The following is a 23319-nucleotide window of genomic DNA, read 5'->3' on the forward strand; positions in this document are numbered from 1 at the left end:
GTTTATTAGGGGTAAAACCATGTCTGAACTCAGTTAACAAAAGTTGAATACGCTTAGGGCTAGCGAGAAAAGAGGAGAGAAGTGGAAGACCAATATTTTTCCAAGATCGCTAAGAACGTTGAGTGGATTTCGTCGAGGGTGATCCCTTTAAGGTATGTGAGATGTTTGCGTGTTGGGTCCTTCCACCCCCACACCAATTTGATTCAATTCATCAATTTTACTATAGATTGAATGATGAACATTGAAGTTCTTGACGAACAATTATTGAATTCTTATTGGTTGTATGTTCTAGTTGATTGGATTAGTGTTTTCGGGTTGTTTTTCGGGTCTACTATATTGAGTATGGAGGTTATTAGAGATCCCAAGTGGTTGGGGTGAGACCCATGGAATATTAGAAGTTTTAGATATGAAAAAAAAAGTCAGAAATCCTGTCTGACAAGCCCTGGGGCGCTACGCCAGCCAGAGCCTCTCAGGACAGTCTCTGTCCGTCACGCTGTGGCGCCCCACGCCTCTCAGAGAGCCAGGGCCACCTGAGATCCTGTTCTTTCCCTATTTTTCCGTACTAGTTCCTAAGTAATGTATCTACAATCCCTAGTTGACTCCAACACTCAAAGGTACCTCTAAATATCATGAAATCATCCATAAACATGAATCATGAACCTTTACTCCATAATTCAATTGAAGGAAAGTTAGGATCAAAGCCAAGTAACTTAAGGAGTAAAGTCTAAAGCTATGAAGTAAGTCAAAGTAAAGTTTTTTAAAGTTCCCACGAGTCTTATTTAAATGTTTTAACTTCATTTTAAGGATCAAGCCTCGAGTTAAAGAAAGAGTAAGAGTTGAAGACTTTCCTTCAAGGAAATATAGGAGAACTAAGTATTCCCTAAAGTGTTGATCAAGATCAGAAGTTTTAAGTTAAGTAAAGAATAAAGAGTTATGTTCATTTCTCAAAACATATAAGGGAACTTAGTATTCCCTAGAAATTTATAAATGTTTTTACATTTAAGTTAAGAGGGAACTAAGACATCCCAAAAGAGTTTTGAACAAGAAAGGGGAACATTGATTCCAAGAGGGCTTTTTGAAGCTAAAAAGGTTTGAGTAAATTATCTCAAACCATAGGAAAGAGGTTATTTGAAAACATGAGCTAAAGTATATTTTGGGAGTAGTATTGAGCACCAATATGGGGATGAGAGTTCATATTAACTCAAGTCCAACGTAAACCATGTAGCCGTAATGGGTATTAACGGGTTATATCTTTTAGATGATCAGGTAAGTTTAGCCACTGGATCTACTAGGTTGATGATGTTCTATGCGACGGAAATATTAGGACAGTTCTGGCAGCGTGGGCGAGACGTTGTATCACCACTTAGGCTCATAGTGGTGATTGTCGGTTAGAGAAACTCCCAGAGAAACTATAGTAGCTTCATATACAAGTAAAGTTGAGTTTGTTGTTGTATTTCTTTAACGAACTAAGTTGTTTTATTGTTTCACAAGCATTATATATATATCACATGTATTTTAGTGCTCCTAACCTCCCTATGTGGGAAGGGACACTCCTCAATCTTGTTCACTCATTGCTAAGCTAGAGTACCTTTTTGAAATGTCTTTAAGCCTTTAATTATCGATCATAGCTTAGTTTAGGTCATAGGGTCTACCCCATATATAATCATCATCATCAATATCTCAATAAGAATTGTATGAGTATATGTATTTTCATCAGAATTCATATAAGTGAGGTTAACACGTTAGCATTTCATAGCATAATAAGGCACATTGATAGTCATCACCATCTTTATATCACATAAACCTTAATCAACCTCACAACATAGTGAACACATTTCAATTAAACATCATACCACCCTATCATCCCAATATAAGGCATACTCCAATATAATATCATGACTTAACTACAATTAATCACAAATGGAAGTAAAGATAGAGATTCTAAGACTTACCAAGTCTTCCTCATAGTTAATCATTTAGGCCTTACCATAAAACCTCAATTCAATCCAATTTAGATGTTCAACATCATAATTCAATATTCAACATGATAAAAAGACTAGAATAAACAATATAGAACAATTCAATACTAGATCATAGCTTAAAATAAGATACCTAGGTCAATTCACCTTCTAACCTAGATCATCTTCTCAAGACTAGCATGAAAGACTACAATTCCCTCCAATTTTGTAATGATTATTATAACGACATCATCTAATAGTGATTTAACCCGTAATCGAGATAATTGAATCAATCACAACCCAATTTACATCAAGATCAAACCTAGGGTTAGGGGTTAAGGATCATAATCTTCAAATTGAACAAAACTATAATAGTTGATCATAATCAAGTTAAAATACATGTTAATCTATCCATTATATCCTAAAGAAACCATAAACAACTCCGTTCACAACATCAATTTCGTAATTGGATGAAACCCACATGAAAACTCAACTTTTGAAATCCACTTTGAAGAAACCCTTTAAGAAAAGAGTCTCAAAGTTGAACTAGATCCCATACCTTAATGTTTGATGAAGATTTGGTGGTGAAATTGTCCATTTACAGCCCCCAAAACCTCCCCCTAGCTTGTCTTCAATGGTGGCTTCCAAATAGAGAGAGAAAGAAGTGAGAAGGAAGAGAGTTTATTTTGGTGAGTTGTGTTTAGATTAATGAGGGTTGGGGTCTTTACAGGGGAAGTTAATTAACTTAGTTAGACTCACTTAAACCCCTTAACTAATTAAATGAACCGACATTAAAACATGCAGGAAAACTTTGACCCTCACGGATGGAACCCTGTCGATGGGCCATCAGTAAGTCGACGATTGGTCCCCCCCCTCCGTCCTACACAATCGTCGTCTTGGTTAGAGACTGGTGCAGGCGGAGGCTTCCTCCATTTTTCTAAGTATGGATTGACGGTTGTCAATGATGCCCCGTCGATCCATACAAGGATCATTGCCTACATCTCGTCGATGCACATTGCCTAGGCAGTGTTGACATCAACTTGCAAGGGTCCTCCTCAAGGACCCTTGGTTGGTCCTTGGGGAGTCGTACCCGGATGTTTCGACCACGAATCTCCTTAAACACATGTTATTCACCCTTACTCCTAATTTCATGAATTTTCGACTCGTAAAAGCTAGTCAAATAGGCTAAGGAACGCTAGTACCCCTTAGAACTAGTTTTCTAACGTCACAAACGTTCTTGGACATTTTGGTTCTTAAACTTCCTAAATGACCTATATTCATTAGAATAGGTCTTAAAAACAGTACTTAGACCCCATGGCACCTATGTTAGGCTCTAAGACTCGTCTTTGATTTTCAAAGTGTTATAGTATGTCCCAACATTCATCATAGTATATTTAGAGTCTTCATAGATGGATAGGCAGATATTATATTTGAGACTTAAGTATAATTTTGGAAAAGAGATTAATTAAAGTATTTTTCATGAGAATGTTTACAAATTTGTGATTGAGTTAAGTCTTCGGCTGAGTTAAGTAAGTCAGGTCAAGGGTTTGCTCAAGGCCAGCAATGATCGTTGAGTGTCGGCCACGTCTAGAGTGTAGGCCTCGGGCGTGACACATTCTTCATCATATATTATTAAAAGTGGATTACTCTATAGCTTCACACTAAATCAATATAATTAGTGCCGGCAAAATGAGCCCATATTTTCGTAACTCGTCCATATTATAATGGGTTGGATGATTACTTTTTACATGGGTAATATATGGATTGATGCCATATTGAACCCATAAAAATATGGGTAAACTATGGAGAAAATATGGATTAGCCAAATGGGTTAAACTTCTAACTTTTATTCACTCAAAAACTTCATGATATCACTAAAAAAATTGTAACTTCTCTTCTTTTTTTAGTTCTTTTATAGAACTAATTATTTTTATCTATAGTTGAAAATGTGATGTTGTTGGCACTCCAAAAATATATATTTTACATGTACATTTCTTTTCTTAATTATAATTATAATTTTAATATTTATTTAATTTTATATTTTATTATAAATAATAGTTTAAAATAAGCAAATCATGTATTAGTATTGACATTGCTTAAGCCCTAAAGTGCATTAAGCATGTTTTAGTCTTAAAATGCAATTACTCAATTACTTTGAAATTAAAAATATTTTCCCCTTGTTTTACATAAATTTATTTTATATTAAAAGGTTTTTTTTTTTTTTACTTTTATGATACAATAAAACTAAATGAAGAATTTTAAACATTTTCATCTAAAAAAAAGACTAAAATATTTTCTCCACGTTGAATTCTTAATTAGAGTACTATTGACTCATGAAAATATGGGTAAAATGTGGGTGAAGTAGTATTTTACCCAATCCATTTGTTACCAAATTCATTTTTACCTATATAAAATATGGGCGGTTGAATTATTACCCATTTTATGTTGATCCATTTTTAATCCGCCCAAATTTGACCCAATTAGCCCAATTGCCACCACTAAATATAGTTAAATATTATTCATATTATATCTTGATCAATTTTACCTTCTCTTCTTTAGTTTGGAATGTATTTGTGATTTAAGTTGTGAAAGACATTATGGTGGTGATTAGTCTTTTATGATTGTTATAGTGAGTAGCAAACTACAATTATAAATTTTGGGAGGCCAAACAATAATTATAGAGTGCTATAAATTGTTAACAGAAATGGTGAACTTAAATTGTTTAATAAATTGTCTGAATGACCTTCTTAAAGATTTTGTCAATTCTTAGTACCAATATTATACATAATAAAAATGTAAGTAGTCCCTTAAGTTGGGGTTGCTATTTGATAGTGTTTGAACTTAAATTGCAGTCGTTTTTGATAAGTGCATACTCACCCCGCCTTGCTCACAATAAATATAGGCAAAAAAAACACTACATTATAATATAAATTGTTTAAAGATTAAGAAATCTTCACTATAACATTTTTTCACAATGACAAAAAAAATAATTAAATGTCACTTACATTTAGCAATGAGAAACAAATAGTGCAAAAAAAAAAAAAGGAAAATTGTTGGGAAAATTAGGAAGATAATAAAGTGGGAATTTAGTTTAATTGATTAAGGATATAATTGTCTTTTCAACATTTTTAACTGCTAGTTCCCGACGCGTGCATTACACGTGTATCTCATGTTAATTTGTAACTGCTCATTTGAACAATATATATACATTCTATGAATTACATTTCTGTAATGACTCATAGAAAATGTAACAATGAAAATTACAAATTCATATTGTACAATAGTCTAGCTAATAGAAAATGTAACTATGAAATTACAAATTCATATTGTACAAAAGTCTAGCTAGGTGTTTAAAGTTGTAAATGTGCTATCTTTAAAATTGTGTTGTTCCACCATAGAGACAGAAAAAATGATTAAATTACAGAGTTATAACAATAAAACACCAATCAAGCAATTTCCAAAATAAATAATACGAATTTAAGTATATAAATATGATATATGTTCTACCACAGAGACAGAAAAATGCTTAAATTACAGAGTTATAACAGTAAAACACCAATCAAGAAATTGGTAAAAAAAAATACAAACTTAAGTATATAAATACGTTGATATCGTAAAAACATTGTCAGAGTTGTTTCCTTCTATTTCACAGATGCAGATTAAATATTCTTAAGATAATAACTTGGAAAAAGATGAGAAAATAACTTCAGGAACATGAAACTTGTAAAAAGTAAGCTTCCCTTTCGATGTTCTATTGAAAAATCTTGGTAGCTAAATTGATAGATAAATATAGTAGCATGATAAAAATTAGAAAACAAAAGTAGCAAATGATTGCAACAACATACATACCTTACACCAATGTATTTAAAGCAGAAAGAAGGAAAATAAGATAACGAAATCACAACGAATCTTTGTGTGTGTGTGTGTATATATATATATATATATATATATATATATATATATATATATACTCATGTTTAGAAATGGAAGTTTGATGTCCCAATACACTTTTAACAAGTTGTACCAAAAGATATCTTATTTGTACAGTAACTATGGACGGCTTGGACAAACACTACAATTAGTAGTTGTACTAAGAGCTCTGTGGGTGATACCTTATACACGGACCTTCATCTTTTCCCTGTTGACACGTGTATGGATATTTAATTTGTAAGAAAACCAAGTGCACTCCTGAATATTTTGTAAGAAAACCACAAAAATTGTACTATGTACTGGAATATTTTAGTCAATTGCATAGTCCTTTAAAGGAGGAATCAAACAACCTCTCTGAGTAAAATTTTCAAAAGTTAGTAATCAATTCATGTAATTTCAATTTTGATAGTCTTTTGATTAATTTGTAATCTAAATTATAGTTGGCTAAGCGAGTCTTACCCGTTTTAGTAAGGTAATTTATTCTAATATCAAAGATTTAACTTTACAAGAAAAACAATATTGAGCTTGTAGTACGGGAACAAAGCTGATGAAACTCGAGGTGGGAAAGTGTCACCCCACACAATCGGTAAGTTAATGAAATTCTATGTTCCGCGATAGGAGAGAACATGTATTTATCAAGCTTCTTCTCGAGTATTTTATGCTATGATACGTTCTTTTTCCTTGTAGAAAACAAAAGGAAAATATTTGCTTATTGTTTCAATCTTGATCTTTAATATGATCGTTGACTTAAGTCATCCAACACTATCTAGAGTTATTCATTTTCATTTCTATTATTACCGTAATGACAACAATAAAATTGTAGTTTATACTTTTGTTGCTAGAATAATTACATGATTGAATAATTCAATATATAGTGCGAAAATTTTGGAGGACATAAAAAGGGAAGAGAAATGACACTTCATGACATTACTGTTGAAATTTTCTCAGTTTCTTTTTTGTATATTTATAAGGTCATTTGGATTACATTTCATCGTTGAATATTTATTTATTCTGCCAATTGCTCCATCAGACCTCAAGCAACATGTTGATCTTACATCAATTAATGCTTCCCTATCTCGAAAATAACATCTCTATTTCGGAGAAGTACTGGTAAGGCATGTAAACATTGTACCTTCTTTAGACTCCACTTTGTGAGATTTCACTAAATATGTTGTTGTTGTTATTAGTCACTTCATCACATTTCTCTACTACTTCCGGTTCTTTTATGTATCTACATATGGGATGCATCATTTTACGCTCTCCATTTGATGTCGTTCATTTCCTTTGATACCACAACACCATAGAGTCTTCTGTCAAGGAAATATGGTGCTAAATAAATTACATAAGCCAACGTGTGAATGTCTCTAAATTGAGTAGTATATGCAGATAGCAACCTATGCAATGACGCAACATAATAACAAACACGGTTGGTCAACTACAAAGTTTCAGGTTAGGTAGTATACACGGAACATATTACTTTATTTTCTCCCATCTCGTTAAATTGTAATATTTATCCATTATCCGTCAACATTTTGATTAATTAGATCGAGGCATATTAGTTCATGTGAGATGTTTGATTATTATGTGTGAATAAGGTTAATATGTTGATATTCAAATAAATTTAGTTATATGCTTCTCAAAAAAAAAACATATTGAGTATGGTTGCTCTCTTCTCTTCCCTGAAGATTACCAACATAGGCTTCACAACCCTCCATGCTTGCATTTATATAAAAAGATCGATTGTGGTTGTCAAGCTTGACTAATAGCTATGGTTCCCCTATAAGGAGAATGTGTGCCCTGTGTTCCTTGGTAGCACAAATAAGATCATGTGTGCTAAGTCTTATAACTCTAGGTTGAAACTTAGTGTTCTTGAATCTCACAAATCTAATAGGTATAGCATATTAGTCATATGAATCAAAGCTAACCTAATTATGTTAATAATCCTTTTTTTTCAAATGCTTCTAAGCTTAGGCATATTTACATGCCTAAGTTTTCAATATTTGCCCATAAAGTGCTTGAATTGGAGAATGATCTTTAGCATATTAACTTGATTTTGTATACTTGCGATGATTGTTCACTAAAACATGTGATAAGAAGTTTGAGGAACTCTCAAGAACATTGGACTTGAAATGAAAGGAAAGAGGTGCAAAGGAGTGCTGGAATTGGCTAAGTATGGAAGCACCTGGGCTTGGCGAACTGGCAAGCGCGCCGCACCAAGCCTAAAAGATCAGATGAATTTCTCAGGTGCACTGAGAAGCACGTCGCGCCAAAGGTAAATATGATATTGTTACTTGTGGCGCTCTAGCAGAAGCGTCGTGCCACAAGGGAAAGTTCTGCAGAATTTTCATGGTGCTTTGCAGTCGCGATGCGCCAAAGGGAATAGAAGAAGCATGCTTCTAGGCACAATTAGAGACGCGACCCGCCACACTTTTTTCAACTTTTCCAGCTTTTAAACATTAAATAAGATTCCTAATTTGAGTAGGATTTGTTCCCAACTTTTCCTACTATTATAAATAGATCCTTAGGGATCCATTAAAAGGTTCGACATTTGTTTAGTGTGAAAGAGCAAAAATTCAAGTTTGTAATAGGTTTTAATTCTTTTACTCTTCTATTTTGCAGAAAATGCGTGAACAATCATACTTTACGATTTCCTAATACTATGAGTAGATAAACACCCTAGTTCTGAGGTTGTAGCTACGAATTGAATATTGAGTATTTGAGGGTTTTTGAATTAATTTTCGGTTGTCAATACAAGTTACTTCTATATTCTCGTTTTAGTATTTTATGCTTGTGCACAATTAGATAAATTTATTGTTTAATCTTAAAATGGGGAGAGGAGAGATTAGATAGACCAGAGAATATAGAGAGCTCGGTTCACCCATAAGATTGAGGTTATTAGTGTTCAGGAGTGACGCCCAAATAAACACCTTGCTTGTTTACAAAATAGGATGAAATATAAATGCTCGCCAGTTATTCTATTTATCCCCACTCAACGATGAAATTAGATAACTAACATGGGTAGGCGACGAGAGGCGCACTCACAAAATAGGATGAAATATGAATACTTGACAGTTAGTCTATTTATCCCCGCTCAAAAATGTAGTTAGATAGCTAACTTGGGTAGGCGAGTAGAGGCGTATAATTTGAATCATATCAACGACCCTAAGACCAGTAACTTGACAACTAAAATTAGTTCTAAGCCAATAATATGATACATGATATTCATTATATTCTGCAGCCCTCGAATTGCTTTTAAACTTGCTCCAAACTATACAAAGTCGTTGGAAGTTAGTTACTTTCATTAAGTGCAAAACTATAAGTAGATAAATGAAAAATCATCAAATCTTGAGAAGGTTACTTTTTGTTTTTAGTTGTTGAATTAAGTGAATATAATTTGATCATAAGTTCCTTGGGAACGATAACTCGTTTCTTAAAGAATCTATATTACTCGCGTGACCACATACACTTGCGTGCATTTTGGGTAGCAACATGTTTTTGGCTCTGCTATGGGGGACTTAGAAATTGATTTATATTCAATCATCTTAAGTCTACAATTAGAATATTCAGGTATTAATTACTTGATCTTAGCTTGTTTATTGCAGGCGCTTGTTCTTATGTTTGACTCGAAAATTAGATCTTATCTAACCTTACAACGAACCTGAACGAGTCATATGCCAGCACAGGAAAACTACTAACCTAAAACGACATGGAGAATTAGGGTTAGGTATTGCGATAAACATTGATGAGGATAATCAAGACAACTTGAATAGCATATAAAATGTGGACAACCAAAGGAACCCGAATGATGAAGGGAACCTGAATAACCAAAGAGCATCCCCTGCAGCAAGGCCTGTACGAGATGTGTCACTCACACTCACAGCCAATTTGGCATCTAGCATTAGGAAACCTCCATCACGAGGTATATTTTAACTAAAACAGAGCGTAGTATAGATCCTTTATTCTAATGGGCATTTCACTAGTATCTCCCATGAGGATCCTTAAATACATCTTAGGACTTTTATAGACATTACTACATCCCAATTGGAGTCTCATTAGACTATGTGAGGATTGCGTTGTTCACTTACTCATTGTTAGGAACTACAATGCATTGGTTGGATTCTGAGCCACAAAACTCCATCTCTACTTGGGATGTCTAGCAAAGTATTTCTTGAGTCAATTTTTTCCATCTAAGAAAACCACTAAGCTGAGGGGACTATTATTTCTTAGATGGATATTCCGGTTACAACCAGATCTCTGATTGCCCTCAAAGATCAGGGAAAGACCAAGTTCACCTATCTTTATGGCACATATGCTTTCAAGTGCATGCCTTTCGTACTTTGCAATGCAACAGCAACATCTCAAAGGCGTATGATGACCATTTTTTATGATATGATGGAAGAATTTTTAGAGGTGTTCATGGATAATTTCTCAATCTTTGGGAATCTTTTTAGGCATGTCTCCGGAATGGTAAAGTGCTTGCTAGGTGTGAATACATTAACTTAGTTCTAAACTGGGAAACGTTTCACTTTTTGGTTAGAGAGGGTACAGTATTGGGACACAAGGTGACTAAATCTAGTTTGGAGGTTGATAAGTCCAAGGTTGAAGTTATTGAGAAATTTCCCCCTCCCATTTTGTAAAAGGTGTGCGTAGTTTTCTTGGTCATGCAAGTTTTTACAAGCGATTCATCAAGGATTTTTCCGAGATCGCAAGGCCAATGTGCATTCTATTGGTGAAGGAGGTGAAGTTTGACTTTGATGAGATGTGTTTGAAATCTTTTAAGATGTTGAATAAGAACTTAATTGAGGCTCTCATCTTAATTGCTCCTGACTGGGAATTACAATTAGAACTCACATGTGATGCCAGCGACGTAGCAGTGGGTGGAGTTTTGGGAAAAATAAAGAATAAAGTGTTCCATTCGATCTATTATGCAAGTGAGACCTTTTTCTCTACACAAGCGAATTACATAATGACTAAGAAGGTGTTAGCTCTAGGATCCTAAGGCGGTTGTTGTAGTAGGGTTACCTTATGATTATGATGATTATGGATTATGTATTGTAAGTTGTGTATGAATATAATGAACATTGTTGGTTTCATCTTATGGTATGCTTAAAATGATTATGATGTTATGACATATGAATGTAGTAAGTGCCTTATAGTTTACACTTAGCCTTTGAGGGGGTTATGGGATCCTATCCTTGGCATTACACTAGTGTTTCTTATGTTGCTTGCATGTTGGGTTGCTATAGTGTGCATATTGGATTTTACTTGATAAAGAGTATGTTTTCAACTAAAATGTCCTTTTGTGCATATTTCCAATGTTTCATGTGCATGGCACCATACTTAGTACGTGCATCGTACTAACCCATATATGTTTCCCTTTTTCCCCTCATGGAGATTTTAGGCCGTTGAGATGATTCGAGGTCATTTATCAATTTATTTGGATTTGCTTTCTCCAAGTTGGTTAGTCCTCAAGTCTGAGGACACTACACCCATAGTTCTAGCTTTAGTTTTTTTGTCTATTGAGAGACTATGTTGCATTTCCTATTCTAGACTTTATATTTGATGTAAGGGTTAAGTCACAAACTTAGCTATTCCTATGTCTAGATGGAATGCTAAGACAAAGCTAGTTCCTGTTTTGATATATAAAAGAAGTTGACTTCTAAATTGTAAAAGTTTTAATAATTCCATATTTTTTCGAAAACTATATGCGATGATAAATTTTAAGGGCTTGTATAAGACCTCCGAGAGGTCAAGTACGCTGTGTCCGACTAGGGGTGCTCTCACATCGTGAAAAAATTACATTGACCTTGTGGTTGATGTAATTGGCAAATGTGTCACAACATTGTTCTTTAACCCTTTCATCTATCATTTTACCTCATTGTAATTGCTTGTTAAACCAAAAGCCCAACTCAGCATTCTTTGGCTTTTTTCGAAATCTCCATTTCTTGATAAAGAAACAAACGTTTGCTACTTTTGAGGTGAGTTAGCATTTATACGTGCTTAGCCTTTTATTTTTCTTAAAATCCGGGTTCTCTGTTGCTGCTTGTTTTGCATTCCAACCTTAAGTTGTTTGTTATAAGTGTGATCATTTGATGTCTTAAGGATGTTGGTCCAATGTTGTATGTTTTTGTTCTTGTACATGGGTGAGATTTAAAAATTAGCAAGCCCCACTTCACTTTTCATGGGAGTTTGTGATTTATTGGCCCTTGGTTGGTAATTCTTGAAAAAAGATCTGAGAATTATGGAGAATTTTCTTAAATTAAGGTTAGATAATCTTTTGGTTTAGAAAACTTTTGTTTGTGTTTCATTTGGGGTTGCGGTTTAATGTTGTTTTATCATTGTTTATATGGTCATCGGGAGCTAATCTTTGAAAAACCTCTGCTTTCGGTCTAGTATTCTTAGTTACAATCATTTATCTTTGTTCGATCGGAAAAACCACTTTGCTTCTTACTCCTTTCTCTTTTATTTCTATCTTATTTTTCAATGTTGCAAAGATCTATTTTGTTGAATGTGTAGTATGCAGTTAAGATCTTCTTTTTATTTTATTTTATTCTTGCCTTTACATTTCCCCTTATGCATATATATTGAGATCCTTTATATCATGCATGTTTGGTATTCTTATTAACGTAGACGATACAGTTTTCAACTTTTTCCATACGTTTTGTGTTGTTATTTATTTTGATGTTCGTTTAGATACCAATTAATTACTAGCCTAGTTTAGAACCTCTAATTATAGCTCAGGATCCTTTATAGTAATTGGTTTGATGTATTTGGTAGATGTTTTCATAATATTTTTTTTTCATATTTCATCAATGAATTCTCTATTCTTCTTGATTGTTATATGCACTTGAAGAATATAAAGCTTATGTGCTCAAAATATTAAGATTACACCTGATTGATGATCTACCCCATAGCCACCTATGGAATAAAAGTCCTTGTACGCAGGGGCGGAGCCACTTTGGTACAAGGGCTTCATCCTAACCCCCTTCGACGGAAAATTATACTATTTATACATGGTTAAAATAATAATTTTTGTATGTATAGTAGATGTCGAACCCCTTCAGCTACTCTGTGTCTATTCTACAAATTTGAACCCCCTTATTGAAAATATTGGATCCGCGAACGTCCTTGTTTTTAACTATATACAATGGGATATTGTAGAAAGAATTCTATAAATTATGTTTATATTAACCTAAGTTTTCTTCGCGTTATAGTAAATTTGGATTTTATTATCTTGTAGATACCCCGAGAACTGAAAAGAGAAGAAATGTTTTAATGACTGGTCACATATCTAATGAGGACTCTAAAAATATAATCTGAGAAGATCCTTCAATGCGAAGACCTAGGGGGAGTAGAACTGGCAATCAGATTGCAAAAGCCAAACCACCAACTCAGGTGAAGTTCAAAATAAAATTTCAAAGCATAATGCAGTTGAAATTTAACTTGTTAAGCCTTAATATACGTTGTCTTTTGAAGTTGAGTGACAACTTACTGGTTCTTTGCCATGATAGTGGCATGAAAGGTTGTTGGTTCAAGTGTATGTTTATACAAGTATCACCAAAATATTTGAAAGTTCAATATGATAACATCTAGAATTGTGGTGGTTCATAAAAGCTCGAGGTACCTTAACAATTGTGGCTATAACTTAAGTTTGTAAACCATACATATGCTACTTGCAAATATTAACTTGCTCATTCTACCTTAAGCATGTTTCTTCATCGCCTTTGTTTGTTCTATAGGAATGGACTCCTTACTTCTGAGTGGAGGCTCTGATAAATTGGGCATCAGATGCACATGACACATCATAGTTCGCTCCCATCTTTTGGAGGATTATTCTGACAATTATTTAGAATAGGAGTAGTAATTGATGCTTGGTGATCTAACGGATGATGGAAAGGTGGCGTTGTTGGATTCGTTGTTTGTGGAAGTGCTCATCTTCAGGTTTACTTCTCTAGTAAGAAACAATAATCCCAAAAAACTAAAATATAATAGAAAATAAGAAATAAAAAGGGAATTCCTACTTATCAATCAATGCATTGCAACTTAAGGATAACTCAACTGCCAATGGATGTAAAAGTATTCACTATTCTTTCCCATTTCTACATGAAATAATATGTCTAAGCTCATTTTCATATATTTTCTTTCCAAATCAGCAATGGGAAATTTTTTAAACAGTATGAATAGCTTCTGACTAGTTTGTTGTCCAGAATTTTTAGTGTTCGATGTTTTTTATGGCATAATGCCTCAACGTACTTTTTTCTCAATAATAAGGGAGAACATATTATTGGAGATTTAATGGAAGAATGTGAGGGCATTAAGATATTGGTGTAGATGAAAAAAAGGTTGAAGTTTAGGGAAAGAAAGACATAAAGTCATTCATCAGCTCGAGTTTAACTTAGGTGTAAGTGCAGTATCAAAGAATTGGGGAACTACAAAAATCAAGTGATTCCCAATGATGTGGCATTAATGGAACTAGGTCCCTTTATAGTTGTCTATTTGAACTTGCTTAAGATCTGAAGACCTAGTAACATTAATGTTACAAGATTGTGAGATATGTGATTTTCCCAGTTCTCTCCTTCTTTGATATTGCACTTGGATTCATGAGTTAAACTGGAGTTTATGAAGGACTTATATTGCACTTGGATTCATGAGTTAAACTGGAGTTTATGAAGGACTTATATTGCACTTGGATTCATGAGTTAAACTGGAGTTTATGAAGGACTTTAGGTCTTTCTTTCCCTTAACTCCAACCCATTTTTCATCTATACCGATATCTTGAAATCTTCCGGTTTTTCCTTTGTAAATCCAATAATATCTACTAACCTACTATTGAAAGAGAAAAATACCTTGGGGCATCAGGGTCATGACCAACATCGAATATTCAAAAAATTGGACAATAAATTAGGCAGAAGCTAGGACTACAATTTAAAACTCTTTCCATTGTTGAGTTAGAAAGGCCATTTATGCCAATGTTGAGATTAGATATATAATTCATGTAAGAATTAAAAATAATTAAGTACACCTATTTTACATACATTAATTGTTGAGCTACTCTTACGCAAAGTTTCTATGCATCAATTGATACGCAACAATTCTCCTTTTATCCCCTATTTTCTATTACTATTTTACATTTTAGTTTTCTTAGGACTGTTATTTCATACCAAGGTAGTAAACCTGAAGTTGACCGCTCCCATAGATATCAAATTCAGCAAAAATACATTCCCACCACCCATCAGACCGCCAAGCATCAACTGCAGCTCATACTTCAAAAGAATAATCAAAATAATCCTCCAGAATTTAGGGCCGAACTATGAGGTGTCAATGCATCTCATGGCCAACCTATCAAAGCCTACAACTCTATAGAAAGGAACCCATTCCTATTAACCAAGCAAAGGTAATGAGGAAACAGGCTGAAGGGAGAGTGGTCAAGTCAATATATATAAGTAGATCGTAAGTTATAGCATATGAACTTAAGTTATAGTTGCAGTGGTTAAGGTACCTCGATCTTTCCATGACCATCACAATCCATTATGTCATAATATTGAACTTTCAGACATTAATTTTGTGAGACTAGTAAGACCTTACACCTGAACCAACAACCTTTCATGCCACTATCATGGAAAAAATAAGCTCTAAGTTGTGCCAAGTTCAAAATACAACTTATATTAAGTCTCAACAAGATGAATTCCAACCAGTCGTATGCTTGGAAAAATTATTTTTAACTCCAGGTAAGTTTGTGGTTTGGCTTTGCTATTTGCTTACTAGGAATTGATTCTCCAATACCATAGTGTCCACACTCACCAACACTTCTTACAATTATAGACTAACATATCACCCCTCGTCCAAAATTCCATGGAAAACAACTCTGACCAATCAGTGGGTAAGTTTGTTGGGTATCCAACAGAGCAACTCCTTGAGCAGGTTGAATTGCAGTTGGAGATATTTGGGACCTACCAGCGGAAGGAAATGGAGCAAGTTAATTATTTCAATAACCAACTACTTCCTTTTTTCCGCATCAAGAAGATCAAGAAAGTAGACAAGGATGCCCGTGTAATCTATCTGGTATGATCTTAATGTTTATGAGAACATAAGCTTCATCATATATTATTAAAAGTGGATTACTCTATAGCTTCACACTAAACCAATACAATTAATGCCGGTAAAATGAGCCCATATTTTGGTAACTCGTCCATATTTTAATGGGTTGAATGAGTGATTTTTTACATGGGTAAAATATGATACCCATATTAAACCCAAACAAAAATGGGTAAAATATGGGTAAACTATTGATAAAATATGGATTAGCCAAATGGGTTAAATTTCTAACTTTTATTCACTCAAACTTCATGATATCACTAAAAAATATTGTAACTTCTCTTCTTTTTTATGTTCTTACATAGAACTAATTAGTTTTCTCTATGGTTGAAAATGTGAAGTCTTTGGCCCTCCAAAAATATATATTTTAAATATACATTTATTTTGTTAGTTATAATTATAATTTTTATATTTATTTAATTTTATATTGTATAATAAATAATAGTGTAAAATAAGCAAATACTGTATTGTTATTGATATTGATTAAGCCTTAAAGTGCATTAAGCATGTTTCAGTCCTAAAAACAATCATTCATTTACTTTGAATTAAAAATATTTCCCCTTGTTTTTACATAAATTTATTTTATATCGAAAAGTTTTTCTTTTTTTTTACTTTTATGATGCAATAAAACTAAATAAAGAATCTTAGACATTTTTCATCTAAAAATGACAAAAATATTTTCTCCATGTAGAATTCTTATTCGAGTACTATTTTCTCATGAAAATATGGGCAAACTAGTATTTTACCCAATTCATTTGTTATAAAATTCATTTTTACGCAAAGCAAATAAGGGCAGATTAAATTATTACCCATTTTATGTTAACTCTTTTTCAATCCGCTCAAATTTGACCCAACCCTCCAATTGCCACCACTGAATATAATTAAATATTACGGAAAAGGGCCTAAAGTACCCTCAAAGTATTGAAAATGGTACAAAATTACCCTTCATCCACCTATTTGCTCCAAAATGCCCTTCCCACCCACCTATTGGGTCCAAAATACCCTTGTCATCCACCTTTTGGTTCAAAATTGACCACTTATTTAACGGTTTTATATTTAAACTATTTAAATATTTTTTAAAATACGTGGCGCTCAACTATTTGTTATAATTTAACTTATTAGTGTAATTTATAAATCAATCCACTACCCACCCATTACTAATTAAATCCCTCTAAATTAATGAATCCGTCACATTATTAATGCAAGCTACTGCCAATTGAGTGTTTTTAAAAAATATACAAGTAAATTATCATACATTCAAGTGGCTACATAAAAATCACCGATAAACTTAATAGTCTAACTATGTTCATCTTAATTATATTTACGTTCTCAATTATGTGATGTTACTTCATAGGTAACTTTTTTTCAAAATAATATATTAAAGGTTTTAAAATAAATCATAAATATTTATAAAATTATATTTAAAAAAAGTGCATGAATTAATTCGGGATGTATTATTTCTTTACCTTTAATCATAAATTTCTAATTCAATTTGAAAGAAAGTGTCCTCCTAAATAAGCGGCTCAACCTAAATTTAATTGGGGCTTCGATTCGGACTCGAATAATTTTGAATGTCATTTTCAGTAATCTATAATTTCATCGTGTTTTAGTAGTGTTTATGACGATTTTGATATTATAATTGAATTATTAATTGAGTGAGGTTTAGTTAGTAATGAGTGGATAGTGTATTGGTTTATAAATTATATTAATAAATTAAAATTATAATTAATAGTTGAACGCCCAGTATTTAAAAAAATATTTAAAGAGTTTAATTTTAAAACAATTAAAAAATGGTCAATTTTGAACCCAAAGGTGGATGACAAGGGTATTTTGGAGTCAATAGGTGGATGAAAATGGCATTTTGGAGCCAATAGGTGGATGAAGGGTAATTTTGTACCACTTTCAATACTTTAAGGGTATTTTAGGCCCTTGTCCGTAAATATTATTCCTATTATAGCTTGATCAATTTTACCTTCTCTTCTTTAGTTTGGAATGCACTTGTGATTTAAGTTGTGAAAGACATTATGGAATAAATGGGGTGATTAGTGTTTTATGATTGGTATAGTGAGTAACAAACTACAATTACAAATTTTGGGAGGCCAAACAATAATTATAGAGTGCTAAAAATTGCTAAGAAAAATGGTGAACTTAAATTGTTTAATAAATTGTCTGAATGATCTTGTTAAAGATTTTGTCAAGTCTGAGTAGCAACCTTATACATAATAAAAATGTAATTCGTACCTTAAGTGTGGGTTGCTTATTTGATAGTCTTTATACTTAAGCTACATTCATTTTTGACAAGTATATACTCACCCTACCTTGCTTACAATAGATTTAGGCAAAAAAAAAACTACATTATAATCTAAATTGTTTACGGATCATGAAATCTTCATTTTAGCTTTTTTTTCACAATGATAAAGAAAATAATTAAATGTCACTTACATTTAGCAATGAGAAACAAATAGTGCAAAAAAAGTTTAGAAATATAATAAAGTTGGAATTTAATTTAATTGATTAAGGATATAATTGTCTTTTCAACATTTTTAACAACTAGTTCCGGGCATGTGCATTGCGCGTGTATCCCATGTTTATTTGTATATGCTCATTTGAACAATATATATAATTTATGAATTACATTTATGTGATGAGTAATAGAAAGTGTAGCTATGAAATTACAAATTCATATTGTATAATAGTCTAGCTAGGTGTTTAAAGTGGTAAATGTGCTATCTTTAAAGTTGTGTTGTTCTACAGAGAAAGAAAAAATACTGAAATTACAGAGTTATAAAATAAAACACCAATTAAACAATTGCTAAAAAAAATACAAGTTTAAGTATATAATTACGTAGATATCGTAAAAACCTTGTTAGAGTTGTTTGCTTCTATTTGACAAATGCATATCAAATATTCTTAAGATAATAACTCGGAAAAAGATGAGAAATCAACTTCAGGAAGATTAAACATGTAAAGAGTAAGCTTCCCTTTCAATGTTCTATTGAAAAAATTGATAGCTAAATTGATAGATAACGATATAGTAGCATGATAAAAAGTAGAAATCAAAAGTAGCAAATGATTGCAGTAACATACATACCTTACAACAATGTATTTGAAGCAGAAAGAAGGCAAATAAGATAACGGAATCACAAATTCCTTAAAGCATCTTTGTTGATATATATATATATATATTATATATAAAAGGAAAAATTACATAAATTGATACATTTTAATTAATAACTACTGATTTTAGCGATACTTTTCATTTATTACCATTTATAGCAACTTCTTTAATTTTTTTTCTTTTTTCTGTCTCACTCTTTCTTTCTCCTTTTCTATGTCTCGCTCCCTTTTTTTCTTTCTTTTTCCTTTTCTCTGTCTCACTCCCTCTTTCTTTTTCTTTCTTCCTTTCTTTCTTTCATTCTTCCTACTTTCTTTCTGTTGCCCTTTTTTTCTTGCTTTTTTGCTCTGTCTCCTCTTACTATTTTTTTTTTCCTTTTTTCGTAGAATAATTAATTATTCTAGACTCTATAAAACTTATATTAATAGTTAATTAGAGAAGTAATATAATCGTAACAAATGAAGAGGCATAAAAAATTGCAAAATGAATTAAATTTAAATTAAAATTGTATTACAAACATATTAAAGTTGAATTACTAGAAGAGAAGTAGTATAATCATAACAAATGAAGAGGCATAAGAAACTGCAAATGAATTAAACTTGAATTAAAAATGTATTACAAACATATTAAAGTTGAATTATTACAAAAGAATTAAATATGAATGCAGAATGTAGAAAATAAAAGAACATTCTTTGATCTGAACGTAAATTGAATAAAACTTGTATCAATAATGAATTAAACAAGTAACTAATTGTAACAAATCAATCAATTAATTACAAAATGTATTAAACTTGTATTTAAAAATGTATTACACAAATATTAAAGTAGAGGTAGAAGAGAAAATTAAGCATGAATAAAAAATGCAACAAATGAAATATTAGACAATGATTTATAGAGTGAATTAAACTTGCATCAATAATGAATTAAACAAGTATCCAATAGGAACAAATAAATAAAAATGCAAAATGAATTAAATTTGTAAAAAATTGTAATAAACTGTGTTAAATTTGAATAAGAAGAGAGAATTAAAAATTAATGGAAAACGTAGCTAATTATTGACAAGACAATGATCTGTAGAGTGAATTAAACTTGTATCTATAATGAATTATACAAGTATCCAATAGTAACAAATAAAAAAAAGTGAAATGATTTAAATTAACATTAAAATTGCATTACACGGTATTTAAAGTTGAATTAGAAAAGAAAATTAAGAATTAATGAAAAATGTAAATAACGAAAGACATGACAATGATCTATAAACTGATAAGTTATATCAGTAATGAATTAAACAAGTATCCGATAGTAACAAATAACTCAAAAAAAACTTCAAAATGAATTAAATCTGCATTAAAATTGTATCATCTTATTCAACTTTAATACATTTGCAAGACAATTTAATGTTATATTTAATTTATTTCAATCTAATATTTCTCCTAAAATCAATTATAAACTTGACCAAACCCTCTTAAAATTGAGATATGAACTCCAAACGACATTTTCAATTATTTATAAAATTACCTATTTAAACTTATCACAAAATTGTAAAATGCAAATAATGAATTCAAAATTTGAAGCTTTATAATGACTATCAATGGTGAACTATTACTACTGTAATTTAATGATTTGAAATTTCTGCTTTAAAATGTGATTTTATACAATTTTACGATTTTTTTGTTCCTCTTTTCATCTTTTTTTTGGTATAAAAATAGTGACATGCACAATATGAAATATGAAAAATTGATTTGTTAATTAAATAAAAATTGAAATAAGAAGAAGAATTTTTAAAAAGAAAAGAAAATAAGAATACGAAGATAATAATGAAAGAGAGAGAAAGATAAGAAAGAAGATCGTTAAAAAGAAAAGAAAAAGATAAAGAGGCAAAAGGACCGAGAAAGGTAGCGACGATACATTTTCTTTTATTTCAAAAAATTGTTATATTTAGTTATAAAAATTATATTTACATAAATGGTAAATATTTTTTAAATATAACATATTTATGTGATTTACCCTATATAAAATGGAAGTTTAATGTACCAATACTGTTTTAGCAAGTTGTACCAAAAGCTATATAATTTGTACAGTAACTATAGACTTATTTCAATGAGGCTTGGACAAACACTGCAATTGGTAATTGTACTAAAAGTTCTGTGGATGGTAACGCGCGTATACACGGACTTCATCTTTTCCCTGTTGACACGGGTATGGCTGTTTAATTTGTAAGCAAACCAAGTGCACTCCTGAACACAACAACAAAAATTGTACTATGTGCTGGGATATTTTAGTCAATTGCATAGTCCTTACTATGAAAAATCGAACAAGCTCTCTGAGTAAAATTTTCGAAATTTAGTAATGGATTTATGTTATGTCAAATATTTTGATTGCCTTTCGATTAATTTGTAACCTAAATTATAGTTGCCTAAGCGAGTCTTACCCATTTTAGTAAGGTAATTTATTCTAATTTCAAAAGCTTAACTTTACAGGAAAAAAATATTGAGCTTGTAGTTGGGGAATAAAGCTGATAAAAATCGAGGTGAGAAACTGTCACCCAACACCATCGGTAAGTTAATGAAACTCTATGTTTCTCATTAGGAGAGAACATGTATTTATCAAGTTTCTTCTCAAGTATTTTATGATATGATAAGTTCTTTTTCCTTGTAGAAAACAAAAAGAAAATATTTTCTTATTATTTCATTCTTGATCTTTAATATGATCAATGACTTAAGTCATCCAACACTATCTACAATTCTTCATTTTCATTTCCATTATTACCTTAATGACAACAATAAATTTTAGCTTAGACTTTTGTTGCTAGACTAATTACATGATTGAATAATTCAATATATAGTGCAAAAATTTTGGAGGACATAAAAAGGGAAGAGAAATGTCACTTCATGACAGTAATGTTGAAATTTTCTCAGTTTCTTATTTGTATATTTATAAGGTCATTTGGCTAACATTTCATTGTTGAATATTTATTCATTCTGCCAATTTCTCAATCAGACCTCAAGCATCATATTGATTCTCCATCAGTTAATGCTTCTTTATCTCGAAAGTAGCATCTCTATTTCGGAGAAGTAGTAGTAAGGTATGTTTACATTGTACCTTTTTTAGACTCCACTTTGTGAGATTTCACTAAGTATGTTGTTGTTAGTCAGTTCATCACTTTTCTGTAATACTTCCGGTTTTTTTTATGTATCTGCATATGGGATGCATCATTTTACACTCTCCATTTGATGTAGTTCATTTCCTTTGCTACCACAACACCATACTCTTCTGCCAAGGAAATAAGGTAGTAAATTACATAGGACAACATCTGAATGTCTCTGAATTAAGTAGTATATGAAGATAGCAACCGATGGAACGACGCAACCTAATAACAAACACGGTTGGTCAACAATAAAGTTTCAGGTTAGGTAGTATACACGGAAAATCTTACTTTATTATTTTCCCATCCCGTTAAATTGTAATCTTTATCCATTGTCCCTCAACTTTTTGATTAATTAGATCAAAGCATATTAGTTCATCTGAAATGTTTGAATAAGGTTACTATGTTGATATTCAAATAAATTAAGTTATATGCTTCTCAAAAAAAAATATTTAAGTTATTTGAGATTTTATTTTGTTTGTACGTTTCAAGTTTCACTTTTTTCGGCTTAATTTTTGAAATTCATGAGTATTTGGTTTGAACGTAATATTCATATGAAGGGTATTCTCTTCTATTGTAAGAAAGACTCTAAGACTTAATGAGTCATCTACTTATTCAGTTTAGTAGAAATTCTTTCATGTTATTGCGTGAAACATTTTCCTGGTCTCTAATTGCAATCTGAACTAGCTTGAAAAGTATGGTTGCACAAATAAGATCATGTGTGCTAAGTACTATAACTCTAGGTTGAAACTTAGTGTTTTTGAATCCCACAAATTTAATAGGTATAGCATATTATTCATAAGAATTGAAGCTAACATAATTATGATAATAATTCTTCTGTTTCAAATGCTTATAATCTTAAGCATATTTGCATGCCTAAGTTGTCAATATTTGCCCATAAAGTGCTTGAATTGAAGAATGATCTTCAGTGTATTAACTTGATTTTGTATACATGCGATGATTGTGCACTAAAACATGTGATTAGAAGTTTCAAGAACTCTCGAAAACATTTGACTTGAAATGAAAGGAAAGAGTTGCAAAGGAGTGCGGGAATTGGCCATGTATGGAAGCACCTG

At 31.7% G+C, this 23319-nt stretch overlaps 2 long non-coding RNA genes across 3 annotated transcripts; both read left to right on the plus strand.

Annotated features, from left to right (window-relative positions):
* Positions 1–6221: 6221 nt before the first annotated feature.
* Positions 6222–8623, plus strand: LOC114076940. Its single transcript, XR_003578022.1, has 2 exons — positions 6222–6474; positions 7986–8623. It is a non-coding gene; the product is annotated as an uncharacterized LOC114076940 (long non-coding RNA).
* A 4432-nt stretch (positions 8624–13055) lies between these two features.
* On the plus strand, positions 13056–22603 carry LOC114076814. 2 transcript variants are annotated; one of them, XR_003577850.1, is made up of 3 exons: positions 13056–15950; positions 21579–21655; positions 22099–22603. It is a non-coding gene; the product is annotated as an uncharacterized LOC114076814 (long non-coding RNA). The 2 variants fall into 2 exon arrangements; XR_003577851.1 differs by having other exon boundaries at positions 21579–21628.
* The last annotated feature ends 716 nt before the right edge of the window (positions 22604–23319 follow it).

Source organism: Solanum pennellii, chromosome 4 (genome assembly GCF_001406875.1).
Source record: "Solanum pennellii chromosome 4, SPENNV200".
Classification (NCBI taxonomy): Eukaryota; Viridiplantae; Streptophyta; class Magnoliopsida; order Solanales; family Solanaceae; genus Solanum; species Solanum pennellii.